Source organism: Cervus elaphus, chromosome 27 (assembly GCF_910594005.1).
Source record: "Cervus elaphus chromosome 27, mCerEla1.1, whole genome shotgun sequence".
In the NCBI taxonomy this organism is placed as follows: Eukaryota; Metazoa; Chordata; class Mammalia; order Artiodactyla; family Cervidae; genus Cervus; species Cervus elaphus.
In genome coordinates, this window is record NC_057841.1 from 27,732,101 (window position 1) to 27,746,566 (window position 14,466).

Consider the following 14,466-nt stretch of genomic DNA (forward strand, 5'->3'; position numbering starts at 1 on the left):
TGGGGTTGCAAAGGATCAGACACTACATGAGTGATTGACTTACACTTCACTTTTTCTTTCTTGGCAATGTAGTAAATATTAATTGCATTAAATCTCAACACTGGGGTATGCGCCTTTTTAATACTCTCTGATCAAATGTGAAATACATTTTTTTTTCAAATGTGAAATACATTTAAAACACTTCTGCTGAACACTGAAGTAGGTTCTCTAGGAAAATTACCTGTGTGATTTTGGAGTTGTGAAATGAACTGGTCTTTTTTATGGAACATCATTTTCATTTAAAAGAAAAATTGACAGGCAAACTGTGGGTATTCAGACTCAACTACTTGACATACCTTTTCTTGAAAATGAACACAACAAGCCTGCCACTTCAAAGAGAACAAGTCACAGTGTTTGTGGCCAATGAAACAATTTGAGCTTTCAAATGAAAATTAGAATTTTGAAAAGCTTATACACGCCACTGGGAGCTTGAAAGCTTTGCAAAACTTAGTTTTCTATTGACAGAAGTGGTGACATCAGCAAAGGTGGTTTTTTGAAACTGCACAGTGAACATATCATATCCGACTCTTTTCCAAACACATGGACTATAGCCTGCCAGGCTCTTCTGTCCATGGGATTTCCCAGGCAAGAATTTACTGGGGAGGGTTGCCATATGCTCCTCCAGGGGATCTTCCCGACCCAGGGATTGATTGCATGTCTCCTGCATTGGCAGACAGATTCTTTATCACTGAGCCGCTAGGGCAGCCCCAGTAAAGAATTGTTTTCAAACAAATTTTAAAAATGAAATGTTATTTTTTGAATACCTGAAATTTAAATTTCAATTGTCTTATGGAACTAAAGTACAAAATATCAAATTCACAATTAACAATCAGTTTTGTACCACTATGGATTGAGGGCAGTTCTAGGGCTACCATAATCTTCATAGTTTTCTTAGGAAAGAAGTAAAACATACCATTACAATTACTGAGAACCTTTGCAAATGAGACTGCGTCATGGAAATATAGTCACCCACTTTGGGAAATGTATACAAATAATATTAGAAAAGTCTTGAGATCAGTGATAAGAAAGCAATTAAGTAGCTGTTGAGTTACATGAAACGTACCTGCTTGTTTGACGTACTTTTAGGAAAGGGAGTTAGATAAAAGCATCACTATTGTCAAGAAGCAGATACAACCAGTGTTTACAAAGCCTTCTCCAGAATCATTTCACTTAGTCTAAGAACAAACCCTCAGATAAGTAAGCATTTCAAATCCAGTGGTAAAAATGTTACACCTCTGTTTTATAAAGCTGTAAGAGGCTCAGAATTACTTACTTCAAGAAGTAGCAATTTCTGTTGGCAAGATGCATGAAAAGTGTTAGCCTCATGGGAATCCATTTGTGACAACAGAGCAGAAAGCAGCCCCTGCTCTGACAATAAAAAAAGTGACAGATAATATAGAAGTAATCAATCTGAAAGGTATAGAATATTTAAACCATGAAATGCCTAAAAAGCCATAAGCGAGATCTTAAAATCAATATAGGATGCTACTGAAAGTCAGAGTAATGATTCAAGAATAAGAATATTATACTGGTCCCAGAAAGGTTTTGTAAAATAACTATGTGTATTTTTTAAAGTAAGCATAATTGCTAGGTTGTTTTTATAAAAAGAAAAAGAAATGATGCCAATATTTTATAATACTGAAAGTGATTTAAAAGACTCTCATACTTTTTTCTAGCATTTTAGTCTGTATTTAAGATCATCCTAAACTATTTTGATGAGAACAAAACACTATTAGTCCTTAAAAAAGTAATACTGCAGAAAGCATAGAACCTAATAACCAGCCTGGGGAGATTTAATTGGCTTTGTTAGTACTTCACTTAAAATATTGGAGAAGGCAACGGCACCCCACTCCAGTACTCTTGCCTGGAAAATCCCATGGACGGAGGAGCCTGGTGGGCTACAGTCCATGGGGTCACTAAGAGTCGGACACGACTGAGCAACTTCACTTTCACTTTCATGCATTGGAGAAGGAAATGGCAACCCACTCCAGTGTTCTTGCCTGGAGACTCCCAGGGACGGGGGAGCCTGGTGGGCTGCCGTCTATGGGGTCGCACAGAGTTGGACACGACTGAAGTGACTTAGCAGCAGCAGCAGCAGCACTTAAAATATTCCTAGATGCAAGGAATGTAACTGTGTTAAATTACAGTGTTACAGAGGCAGTAAATCACAAATGTCAATGTGATTGACTTGAAAGTCAAAGGCAGAAATATTCTGGGGCTTAAATTAGAAGATCAACCACAGAAATTATAAATGTGTCTGGGAGGAAAGCAAGAATGCTGTATTCTGGTACACTTAGAACATCCTTTTTTTTTTTCCCATGAAGAAAGGAACATTTCTAGACATGTTGAAAACCAAGGAAGATACCTGGCCATTGTATTGATTTCTCAAACCAACCTTTTTCTTAAAAAAAGAAAATTCTGATATAGATGACCTGAATCCAGTGTATTTTGGATAGAAAGTTGTAACCCATCTTTCTCATTTCTAGGATAAATATAGGGACAAGGTGTTTACAGTTTGTTCCTGGAACTAGATTTTATGAGGTAAGACTAGATCATTGTATTGCCAGCTTGGTTTGCGGGGTTATGGTAGGAGCAGGGGTTCTGGGAAATCTTGTCCAGCCTCTTTCTGTCTCTGGTACTTTCTTTTGAAAACAAGGTCCTGTAGTCGTGTAGTGGAGGTCTTCACCTCTGCACACAACCCTGGCTCCTGCCAGAATCTTTCAACTCTAACTACACTATTCTAAACAATTCTCTCCTTGGAGAGGGTCAAAAATTATAGAAAAAATTAAGGAAATAAAAGGTTTTATTTTTTAAAAAGAGAGAGGTCTGGCTGTAGAAATGCTTTGCAACAGTCCAGAAATGGTGAAGCAGAATGAAAACCGCAAACAGAAGAGCCAACACTACTTTTCTTTTACATGCCCAGTAACTTCGCTACCTGAGAGATTATTTCCCCTTGATGGGAGATATTAGCACATATATTACAGATTATTTACAAGAAAAAGATTTTCTAGATGACCAAACATTATTATTATTTCCAGTTGCTCTATGTCCCCAGTGACAACCTTTGTCATTTGATTCTTTCACTCAAGAGTTCTTTTGAAATATGGAGTGTTTTTAAAGTAAAACTTCGTATCTTACATAGAAATAGTCCCTGAGAAAATGCATTTTAAATGCCTCATTGTATATACAAATAAGCATCGATCATCAACTTTTCCAATCACTTAACCACATGAAATTCCCCCACTGCTTGGGGAACTATATGCTTTTGCATTCTTGCAGGTCTGGGTCTGCTGGTCTGTGCTCTTGGACTTCATGCAAACACTAGCTCTTCCACAGGCCCCTTATTTTCATGTTTAATATGATACAGACTGCCATTAAGTATCTTCCAGGAGGTATTTGACAAAACCTTGCTAGAGAAGATCAGTTTAAAGAACACTGGATATTTGTTACTCTGGTTTTCTTAATATATATTAATTTTAAATTAGACCACCAGAAAGCAACACAGTTGGATTAGTGTTTCTAATTTGATTAATTTCTGCTCTTATTATTTCTTTCCTTCTACTTCTTTGAGTTAAATTCTTCTTTGCTACCCTAGCTTCCTAAAATGAAAACTTAGGTCATTAATTTTAATGCTTTCTCTTTTTTCTTAATACAAGTATATAATGCTATAAGGTTGGTTCATCACACAAATTTTGACACTTTTATCTTTTTATTTCTATTCTAACCTAAATATTTTTAAATTTCTCACGTGATTTTTTTTTTTTGTTGTTGGTCCAGAGGATGGGCCAAAAAGTGTTAAAAGTGTGTTGACTAATTTACGTGTGTTTGAGGATTTTCTGGATATCTTAGTGTTGTTGGTTTATAATTAAGTCTATGATGATCACAATATATTCTGTACAAATTCCTTTTTTTTTAAATTATTGAGACTTACATTATACGGCAGCACATTTTCTGATTTGGTGCAAGTTCCTTACACATTTGAAAATAATGTCTATTTTGCAGTTTTTAAAGATAGCATTTTATAAATTCCAGTTTTGCTGTTCAACATTTCTATATTCGTTAAATTCTTTGCCTAGTTATTCTATCAATTATTGATACAAGGGTGTTAAAATCTCCAAATATGACTGTAGATTTTTCTAGTTCTCCTTTTAGTTCTGCCAGCTTTTGTATCATGTACTTTAAAACTCCAATAGAGATTCATACACATTTATGATGGTTATTATTTTACCTTTATGAAATGTCCTTCTTTATCAGTGGATAATTCCGTATCTCAGTGATGTTAGTATAACCATACTGGCTTACATTTGCATGGTATATCTTCTTTCCATTTACTTTGTCTCTCTGTGTCTTTGTATTTTAAGTTCATCTCATGCCTGCAGTGTGTTTCATTGTTGTTGTTTAGTCACTAAGTCATGTCTGGCTCTTCCAATCCCATGGACTATAGCCCTCTAGGCCCCTATGTCCGTGGGGTTTTCCAGGCAAGAATACTAACATGGCTTGCCATTTCCTTCTCTGGAGTATCTTTCTGTCCCAGGGATCGAACTTGCATCTCCTGCATTGACAGGTGGGTTCTTTACCACTGAGCCACCAGGGAAGCCCATGCAGTGTGTAGCTGAGTCTAACAAAATCTAATTTTTAATTAAAGTATTTATTCATTTAGGTTAGTTATATTTTCATTTTCCCATATTTTTATTGTTCTCAAGTTTCCCTTTTTTTTCACTTATTATTTTCATATTTTCCTTAACTTCTCGGATACATTTATAGCAACTGCCTTAAAGTCTTTCTCTGAAATATCATCAGCCAGGTCATCTGACAGTCTATTTCCATAGGGTAACTTTTTTCTTCTTGATCAGACACAATTTTTTGTTTGTTGGACTTTGTACAGACTCTGGGTGCTCCTACCTTTTAAGTGTGTTAATTTTTTAAAAATATTTTAGTTTATTTATTTTTAATTGAAGGATAATTGCTTTACAATGTCATGTTGGTTTCTGCCATACATCAACATGAATCAGCCAGAGGTAAGTGTGTTATTTTTTGTTTCACCTGAATGTAGAGTGTCTTCCAAGAAAAACCTGTGTCAACAAGAATCTCTTTTAATCTACTCCAGTTTCTGCCTACTTTTTTCCCACTCTTCACTAGCTTCAAATATTTGATTTTCATATTGTGTTTACAGATTATAATCGCTATCTAAAGGAACCTATACTACCTTTACCAGGAACAGAAAACTGATATTTTTTGTTTTTCTTTTTCACGAAATGGGAATAGAGTTTCATAAAGACAAGAGATTTTTAAAAAATATTTATTTATAAGCTGAATATTAAATTAAATGTTTCATGATTTTTCATCATATATGGTGATACAAAAATCATTGCAGATCATATGGACAGTATAGACAAGTAAAAGTGAACAATAAAACCATCTTTACATCTTATATTTTATATACACACACCACACACATTCATTATTTATATATAATATACAATACGAGATATTATTCTATTTTGCACTTTTTTGGTTTAAGCTCACCTATCCTTACGTCATTAATCTTCAAAAGTATGATTTTCTAAATTGCATAAATATATATAAAATTTCCTCTTTCCTCGTTCTTGAATTTTTATGTGACTTCCAGATTGTTCTGTTCTTACGAAAGTGCCAGGATAAAATCTTTTGTAAATGTGTATTTTGCTTCTATTGGTTTATTCATAATTTATTAATAGCAAGTGAGGTATAGATTCAAAATAGTTAAATCTTTGCAGTTTGTTGATAAACACCTAGCTAGAATTTTTTCAAGAAATAAGTATAGACACACTATATGAGTCATAGACATAAACATATAAGATAAAATACACAGAAGAGTGAAGTATAGTTAGAGGTTTTTCCTTAATATATATTTCTTTGGCTCTTAACCTATTTCCAAATGTAATTTTCTTTTTCTAAACCAATGTATTTACAGGAGTCAAAACTTTTAATTATACTTCAACACAGAAGTCTTCTGCTCTGCTCTTTTGTACCTCTCATTGCCCCTCCCTAGAGATGGGTAATTCAAAGTCTTTTCTACTACTTACTATCATATTTCTACCTAATAATCATCCAACTATGCTTTCTTATTTTTGTTTCTGTATTAAACTGCTATGCCTATGTAATTCTTGCTCACAACTGGTTCAGAGTATTTAGCATGAAACCTTCCATTTCTTGTATAAACTTTCATTTTACCTTGGAGTTAACAATTGCCTTTTATTGCCTAGTTTTTATACACCCAAAACAAATTATTTTCTTTGGTGATGCCTTCCTGCAACTCCTTTCTAGACTGTCTGACTTGCCCACTGTTTTTGATGCTTAGCTATTGTCCTATGTCTGTTTTTCAAAGTCATCCTTGGAATTCTCTTTGCCACTCTCTTGGGTTGGATCTACTGCTTCCTGGAACCAACTATATCTGCTTTTTAAATTTTTGTTTGGTAGTGTACATCCTCTGTTCATGAGGTTCTCCTGGCAAGAATACTGGAGTGGGTTGCCATTTCCTGCTCCAATGGACCACATTTTGTCAGAACTCTTCACTGTGGCCCATCCATCTTGGGTGGCCAGACTACAGAATGTCTCATAGCTTCATTGACTTATGCAAGCTCCTTCACTATAACAAAGCTGTGATCCATGAAGGGATCATACTAGCAAAGTTATGCTCAAAATCCTTCAAGCTAGGCTTCAGCAGAATGGGAACCAAGAACTTTCAAGCTGGGCTTTGAAAAGGCAGAGGAACCATAGATCAAATTGCCAACATTGAATCATGGGGAAAGCAAGAGAATTCCAGAAAAACATCTACTTCTGCCTGATTGACTATGCTAAAGCCTTGGATTGTGTGGATCATAACTAATGGTGGAGAATTCCTAAAGAGATGGGAGTACCAGACCACCTTACCTGTGTCGTGAGAAACCTGTATGTGGGTCAAGAATCAACAGTTAAAACTAGACATGGAACAACAGACTGGTTCCAAATTGGGAAAGGAGTACATCAAGGCTGTATATTGTCATCCTGCTTATTTAAGTTATATGCAGAGTATATCATGCAAAATGCCAGGCTGGATGAAGCTCAAACTGGAATCAAGATTGCCGGGAGAAGTATCAACAACCTCAGATAAGCAGATGATGCCATCCTAATGGCAGAAAGTAAAGAGGAACTAAAGAGCCTCGATGAGGGTGAAAAAAGAGAGCAAAAAAGCTGGCTTCAAGCTCAGCATTCAGAAAAAAATAGTTCATGGCATCCTGTCCATCACTTCCTGGGAAACAAATGAGGGGAAAGTGGGAACAGTGACAGACTTTATTTTCTTGATCTCCAAAATCACTGCAGATAGTGATGGCAGCTATGAAATTAAAAGATGCCTGCTCCTTGGAAGGAAAACTATGACAAACCTAGACTGCATATTGAAAAGCAGAGACTTCACTTTGCCAACAAAGGTCTGTATAGTCAGAGGTATGTTTTTCCAGGAGTTACATATGGATGTGAGAGTTGGACCATAAAGAAGGCTGACACTATGGAAAACAGTGTGGAGATTTCTTAAAAAACTGGAAATAGAACTGCCATATGACCCAGCAATCCCACTTCTGGGCATACACACTGAGGAAACCAGATCTGAAAGAGACATGTGCACCCCAATGTTCATCGCAGCACTGTTTATAATAGCCAGGACATGGAAGCAACCTAGATGCCCATCAGCAGATGAATGGATAAGGAAGCTGTGGTACATATACACCATGGAATATTACTCAGCCATTAAAAAGAATTCATTTGAATCAGTTCTAATGAGATGGATGAAACTGGAGCCCCTTATACAGAGTGAAGTAAGCCAGAAAGATAAAGAACATTACAGCATACTAACACATATATATGGAATTTAGAAAGATGGTAACGATAACCCTATATGCAAAACAGAAAAAGAGACACAGCAATACAGAACAGACTTTTGAACTCTGTGGGAGAAGGTGAGGGTGGGATGTTTTAAAAGAACAGCATGTGTACTATCTACGGTGAAACAGATCACCAGCCCAGGTGGGATGCGTGAGACAGGTGCTCGGGCCTGGTGCACTGGGAAGACCCAGAGGAATCGGGTGGAGAGGGAGGTGGGAGGGGGGATCGGAATGGGGAATACGTGTAAATCTATGGCTGATTCATGTCAATGTATGACAAAACCCACTGAAATGTAGTGAAGTAATTAGCCTCCAACTAAAATAAAATAAAACAAACAAACAAACAAAAAATAAATAAAGAAGGCTGAGCACTAAAGAATTGATGCCTTCAAGTTGTGGTGCTGGAGAAGACTCTTGAGAGTCCCTTGGACATCAAGGAGATCAAACCAGTCAATCTGAAGGGAAATCAATCCTGAATATTCACTGAAAGGACTGATGCTGAAGCTGAAGCTCTAATACTCTGGCCACCTGATGTGAACAGCTGACTCATTGGAAAAGACCCTAATGCTGGGAAAGATTGAAGTCCAAAGGAGAAGGAGGACAGAGGATGAGATGATTAGACAGCATCATGGACTCAATGGACATGAATTTAAGCAAACTCCAGGAGTTAGTGGAGGACAGAGGAGCCTGGCTTGCTGGAGTCCATGGGTGGCAAAGGGCTGCGCATGACTTAGCAGCTCAACAGCAAAGTACATTCTGTAGAGGCTTCCTGAGAAAATTTGAGGCTAAATTCATTAGCTTTGCTGTATAACAATCCACTCCAAACTTAATGGCTTAAAACAGCAATTGTGTGTTAGTTCAGTTTTGGGGAGTCAGTTGATTTAGTTCTTTAGGTCTGCTAGCTTAGCTGGGGCTAGACAGTTCAAGGTGGTCTCACTCCCATATTTGGGTCTTGAGCTGGGATGACTGAGATGGCTGGGGCCTCACTCCATTCATGTGGTCTCTCATCCTTGGAGACCATCCGTGGCTTCTTCATGGTGGCCTCTGGGTTCTCAGTGACATGAGAGGACAAGACCTAGCATACAGCCCCTTTCTGAGCCTCTGACTGTGTACTGTTTGATCCTGTCCCGTTATACAAGCTAATCACATGTCCAAACCTAGATTCAAGTGGTGGAGAAAGAGGTGCTGCCCCTTGATGGAGAAACTGCAGAATATTGTGACCATTTTTGAAAAAACTACCCACCTCGCATGTGTGGATTCCCCTGGTGGCTCAGCTGGTAAAGAACCCCCCTGCCAATGCAGGAGACATGGATTCAATCCCTGGGTCAGGAAGATCTGGAGAAAGAAATGGCAACCCGCTCCATTCTTGCCTGGAAAATTCCATGGACAGAGGAACCCATGGGGTCACAAAGGGTTGGATACGACAGAACGTGCATGCACCACCTTGCATATTTGAAAATGATCTTGGTTTATCCTGCATCTTGACTGATAATTCCCTGTGTGTGGAATTCTAGATCAGTAATCATTTCCTCTCATAATTTCAAGCCATTATTTTCTGGCTTTTGTTGTCTTCTGGACACTAAGAATTCTGATGCCCTTCCAGTTACTGATCCTTTATTTATAATTATTACTTCCCTCTTTCTCTCGTCATCTCTGAAAAGCATTTAGATTTTCTCTTTTACCCTAGTTTAGTGACATTTCACAATGATCTCTTTTGGCACAGGTCTGTTTTCATTATTTGCATCAAATACCAGGTGGACATTTTAAGTCTAGACACAAACCCTTGGAGACATTTTCTTTTTTTTCTTTTTTTTAAGATAATTTTCTTTAACTCTGTGCCTCCAACCATTTTACTTTTCTCTTGTTTTAGGAACACATAGTTTTTACCTTAATAGTAATATTGCTATTACTAATAATTATAATGTTTATCAATTGTTTATTTTGTTTCAGGCATGGTTCTATGACTGTACTAACTCATTTAACTAATTTTCTTCGTACTGCAACCACATGAGGGGGGTAATAACTGTAGGGTATAGTAATAAGGTATTACTGTTATTACTATCATTATCATTATTCAAATCTAACAGTTGTAGAAATTTTTAAAAAACAGGTGTTTTTTATAAGATGACAACTTTCATTGATTGATTATTTTCTTTGCTATTTTCTGCAAACTTTGTGTTCTCCTTTTTGAATGATGGCTTCCACTTTGTCTTTTAGCTCTTTTTTTAACTTAATGTTCTCATTTAAATTTCTAAAAGAATTGTCTTTTTTTCAGAACTTCTCTTTTCTCTCAGAGAATATTGATGGTAAATGTGTTTGCTTCTTTCTGTGTTGTGCAAAAATCTCTTGTATTTGTGGGGTTTTCCCCCTATTTGTTTTAGTTCTCTTTTGTATTAGAAATATTTTTCAAGTATCTGGTAATCTCCCACTGCCTATTGGTGAGAGGTACTAAGAAAAAATTCTTTGAAGGCTGTAGGTATGGCTTATTTATTGGTTATCCTTAGTATACAGTTTTTAATGTGTGTCATTTTATTGCAAGAATGTTCAAATATGAAGTCTCTTCTCTGGATTTGGTCAGTTCTTCTGGATAATTCAGTCTCCTACATGTTTGTGGGGAGTTGGGAAGAGGAAGATCTGTATATGGAGGCTGCAGGGTCAGGAGGAAAGGGGGATGGAGCTTGAATTATACAGAAAGCTGTCCCTCATTATTTCTCTGTTTTTAGTGTGGCCCTCTGGTGTGCTTGCTGTCTATGCCTAAGCCCAAAGTCTTTCTGATAGTCTCTATAGAAGACAAGCTTCCAAACTTGTTCCAGGAACAAACAGCCTTCTGAAAACATGGATGAGAAAAGCGCTCTGGGGTCCTTGGAGTTTACTGTAAAGACTTTGAATTAATACTCTGGTTTTTTTTGTTGTTGTTTATCTCCCACTCTGAGGTGTGTGATACCGCCAACTTTTGGACATTTCTGGAATTTGAGGTACAAAATTCTTGTTAATTGTCTGTTCTTGTTAATTGTCTCACTGCTAACGGTGCTTAACTTTCAACTTTTACGAACCTTACATCTGTTTGCTTACCATTTGCTTTTTGGCTTGCAGAGTGTGTTGATATTTTTCATAGATTATGGTAATGGCCACTGCAGATCCAGTGTGCTGTCCTGAGCAGATTTCCTCTGTGAGGAGATCTGGGATGCTTCCATCCTGGGGGTCTTCCATCTCAAGGTCTATATGACTACTTTACCCACGAGGAGAGCAGAAAGGTGTGTTCTGGTGCTTACATATTTTAGCCTAGAAGTTGTAAACATCATTTCCATTCACAGCACATTTGCCGGAACTAGATCCATGGCTTCCAGCGAAAGGGCCTGGAATAGCATGTGTGGGGGTTGGGGAGAGGGGAATCATACATGGCCATTCAGTGAGCAAAGTCGTCACTGTTACAGTTAACCCTTCTGTTTACAAAACGCCTCCTTGCTCCATTATTGTGACATGTCCCAATGAAAACAAACCAAAGTCCTACCTAGTCACTGCATCAAGCTCAGAGTCCAAGATTTCTGAATATTATGGCATAGTCTCTAAATTCAGACTGATTAAATAGCAATAAAGACAAGCTGTTTGCATTTCCTCAGCCCCATGACACTCTATGGTAGAAATGGGATAGAATAGAAGCAGTAAAAACATTCCAGAAATGGAATGAAAGGGAGCTATCCAGGACTTAGGATTCATAGCCGTTCTGAAATATTGAATCCTTGCTGGGCAGACATTGCAAAGACCGCACCCCCCCCCCACCCCCCCCCCCGCCAAACCGCTCCATCCCACCACCCTGCGTGCCCAAGCCTCAGTTGGGACTCTGCTCCTTTATAAGGCCTAATGTACTTCCTGGGGGAGCATCTTATTCACTGTTCTTTGAGGCTCTGACAGTTTCTTCTAGTTTTTAAGCTGCTTCTTAGCCATGTCTTAAGTGGCTGTTGTAGAATATGCCCTTTTCGGGGCTGCATGGCTTTCTTAAGGTCTTGCCTTAATTAAAGTTGGAATTCCAAGGAATGATAAGGCTCACATATCACATCTTTGGCAGGTATTTGTTTTCAGTGTGATTCTCAAAGGCCCAATAGGCTTTCTATCTATGACTCCTAGTCAGATTGATTACTAGGAATCACACCCATGGTTGGGGCTGAGACTTTCTCAGACATTTGTTTGTTTTCACATTCCAGACCCATCTAGATTTAAGGAGAGTTATCATAAAGGTTCCCTGGTGGCTCAGCTGGTAAAGAACTGCCTACCAGTGAAAAAGACACAATAGATAAATGTTTGATCGCTGGGTCGGGAAGATCTCCTGGAGAAGGAAATGGCAACCTGCTCTAGTATTCTTACCTGGAAAATTGCATGGACAGAGGAATCTGGCGGACTACAGTCCATGGGGTCACAAAGAGTTGGACAGGACTGCACATGCACGCACACAAGTTTATCAGAAGGCTGTCACTTTCAGGACAGAAAGTTTCATTCTTGATTTCACTTTTTCCCTCAGATGCTTAATCTGATCTTTGCATCTGAGGCTTAAATTTTAATCGGCATTTGTCTCTCAAGGTCCTTTTCCAATTCATCTCTTACTCTGGGGGTCTAAGAATTCAAGACTTTTCCCAGATGTATGCTTTCAGACATATTTCTTGCTAAATCATCTCTTTCTTGTATTCCTTGTCAAATACAGCCAGTAGCAACCAGCACACACTCCTACAGTTCCATTTTCTGATATTTAGAGCCCCTATAGCTCATGGCCCACAGGGTCAGAACTGCAGGTTCTCAGAGGCAACAGTACCATCAAATCGTGTGCCACTTCCTAAGTCATAGTCTTTGCAGCCTCCACCAGCCTACTCATCAGATGTCATGTGCTTCAGGTGTTTTTTTTGCTTTTTGGGTTGCTTTAGCAACAGTCACCTACTACTTATGTCCCAGTATTGATCAGGATAGAGTAAAGAATCCTCCAGAAACAGTTTCCAAATCTCACTGGTTCATGACTCCCAACGTTGATCTCTAACTCACAGAAGTTCATGGAGGCTCTGTGACTCTCCAAGGGTTGTTTACTTCCACACAGTAACAAAGGTCTCCAGTTCATTTCCACCTTCTGGCTCCACTATCTGAACTGAAGGTTTCTGTGATCTCCTTCAGTTCAGTTCATTTCAGTAGCTCAGTCATGTACAACTCTTTGCGACCCCATGGGCTGCAGCACTCCTGTTCATCACCAACTCCTGGAGCTTGCTCAAACTCATGTCCATCAAGCCGCTGATGCCATCCAACCATCTCATCCTCTGTTGTCCCCTTCTCCTCCCGCCTTCAGTCTTTCCCAGCATCAGGGTCTTTTCTAATGAGTCAGTTCTTCCCACCAGGGGTCCAAAGTATTGGAACTTCAGCTTCAGCATCAATCCTTCCAATGAATATTCAGGACTGATTTCCTTTGGGATTGACTGGTTGGATCTCCTTGCAGTCCAAAGGACTCTGAAGTTTTCTCCAACACCACGGTTCAAAAGCATCAATTCTTTGGCATTCAGCTTTCTTTATGGCTCAACTCTCACATCCATACATGACTACTGGAAAAACCATAGCTTTAACTAGACGTACCCTTGTTGGGAAAGTAACGTGAAAGTGGTCTCCTTGCAGAAGAGAAAACTGGTGGGTCACACATCACCTGTTAAATGGCTTGGCCTCTAGCTGATTCCCGTTTCTTATATTTGTAGTCAGAGCTAGACTCATTCCAAATTTCAGTAGGACTGAGAAATGTGAGATGGCCCCTGGATAATTGCTAAGCGGTCAGCGCCTCCCACAAATGTTATTAAAATTCTAAGAAGTATTCAGAGTGCTAGGTCGACATTATGCTTTCCAGTAGACCAAGTGAGATTTCAAATGTATTATAAACAGTAAATTAGACTTAAAAATTGAAGAGGACAGGAGTGTTCTCCTCAAGAGGATTGCGTTACAGGAAGGCACAAAATGGGAATCAGTGGAGAAACTGTGTAATGATGAAATTTCTTTTTCAAGCCTAGGAGATAGCATGAGATCAAACTTTTTTAAAATACAATTTAAAAAGAACATGAATATGAGAAGTAATGAGTAACATCAATTTGGAAAGAATAGAATAATTTATGAATGTAGTCACAAGAGATATTTTGGGGTTGGTAGGAAAAACCCAAATGGCAAAGACTATGAGACTAATTCAAACTAGTCCTTGAAACAACTGGTCCAAACTTTTTAAAAAATAATTCATATTAAGAATAGTTGTTATCAGCCTGCTTCCATTCAGATTTGGATTTAATTTCTACTGGCTATTAACATATTTTCCTTCAAAATGGAGATAAAAGTAGTTTTAACTCAAGGGATTGCAGTGAGTATTATATGTAAAGTAATGCATGCACAATTCCTGAAGTTTAACATCTCAATAAATTATTAATAGCCCTTGAAAGAAATTTAGTGGGAAGTGACAAGATCATAGTGGTCAACAGGCCTGCAGGCTGTTCATTACCCTGTTCAGTTCAGTTCAGTTGCTCAG

The 14,466-nt window shown here is 38.2% G+C and overlaps 1 protein-coding gene across 1 annotated transcript in view; it reads left to right on the top strand.

Annotated features, from left to right (window-relative positions):
• The window catches only part of CCDC178 (coiled-coil domain containing 178), a 369,784-nt gene that overhangs the window by 170,213 nt on the left and 185,105 nt on the right, over positions 1-14,466 (top strand). The gene's annotated exons all lie outside the window — the stretch shown is intronic.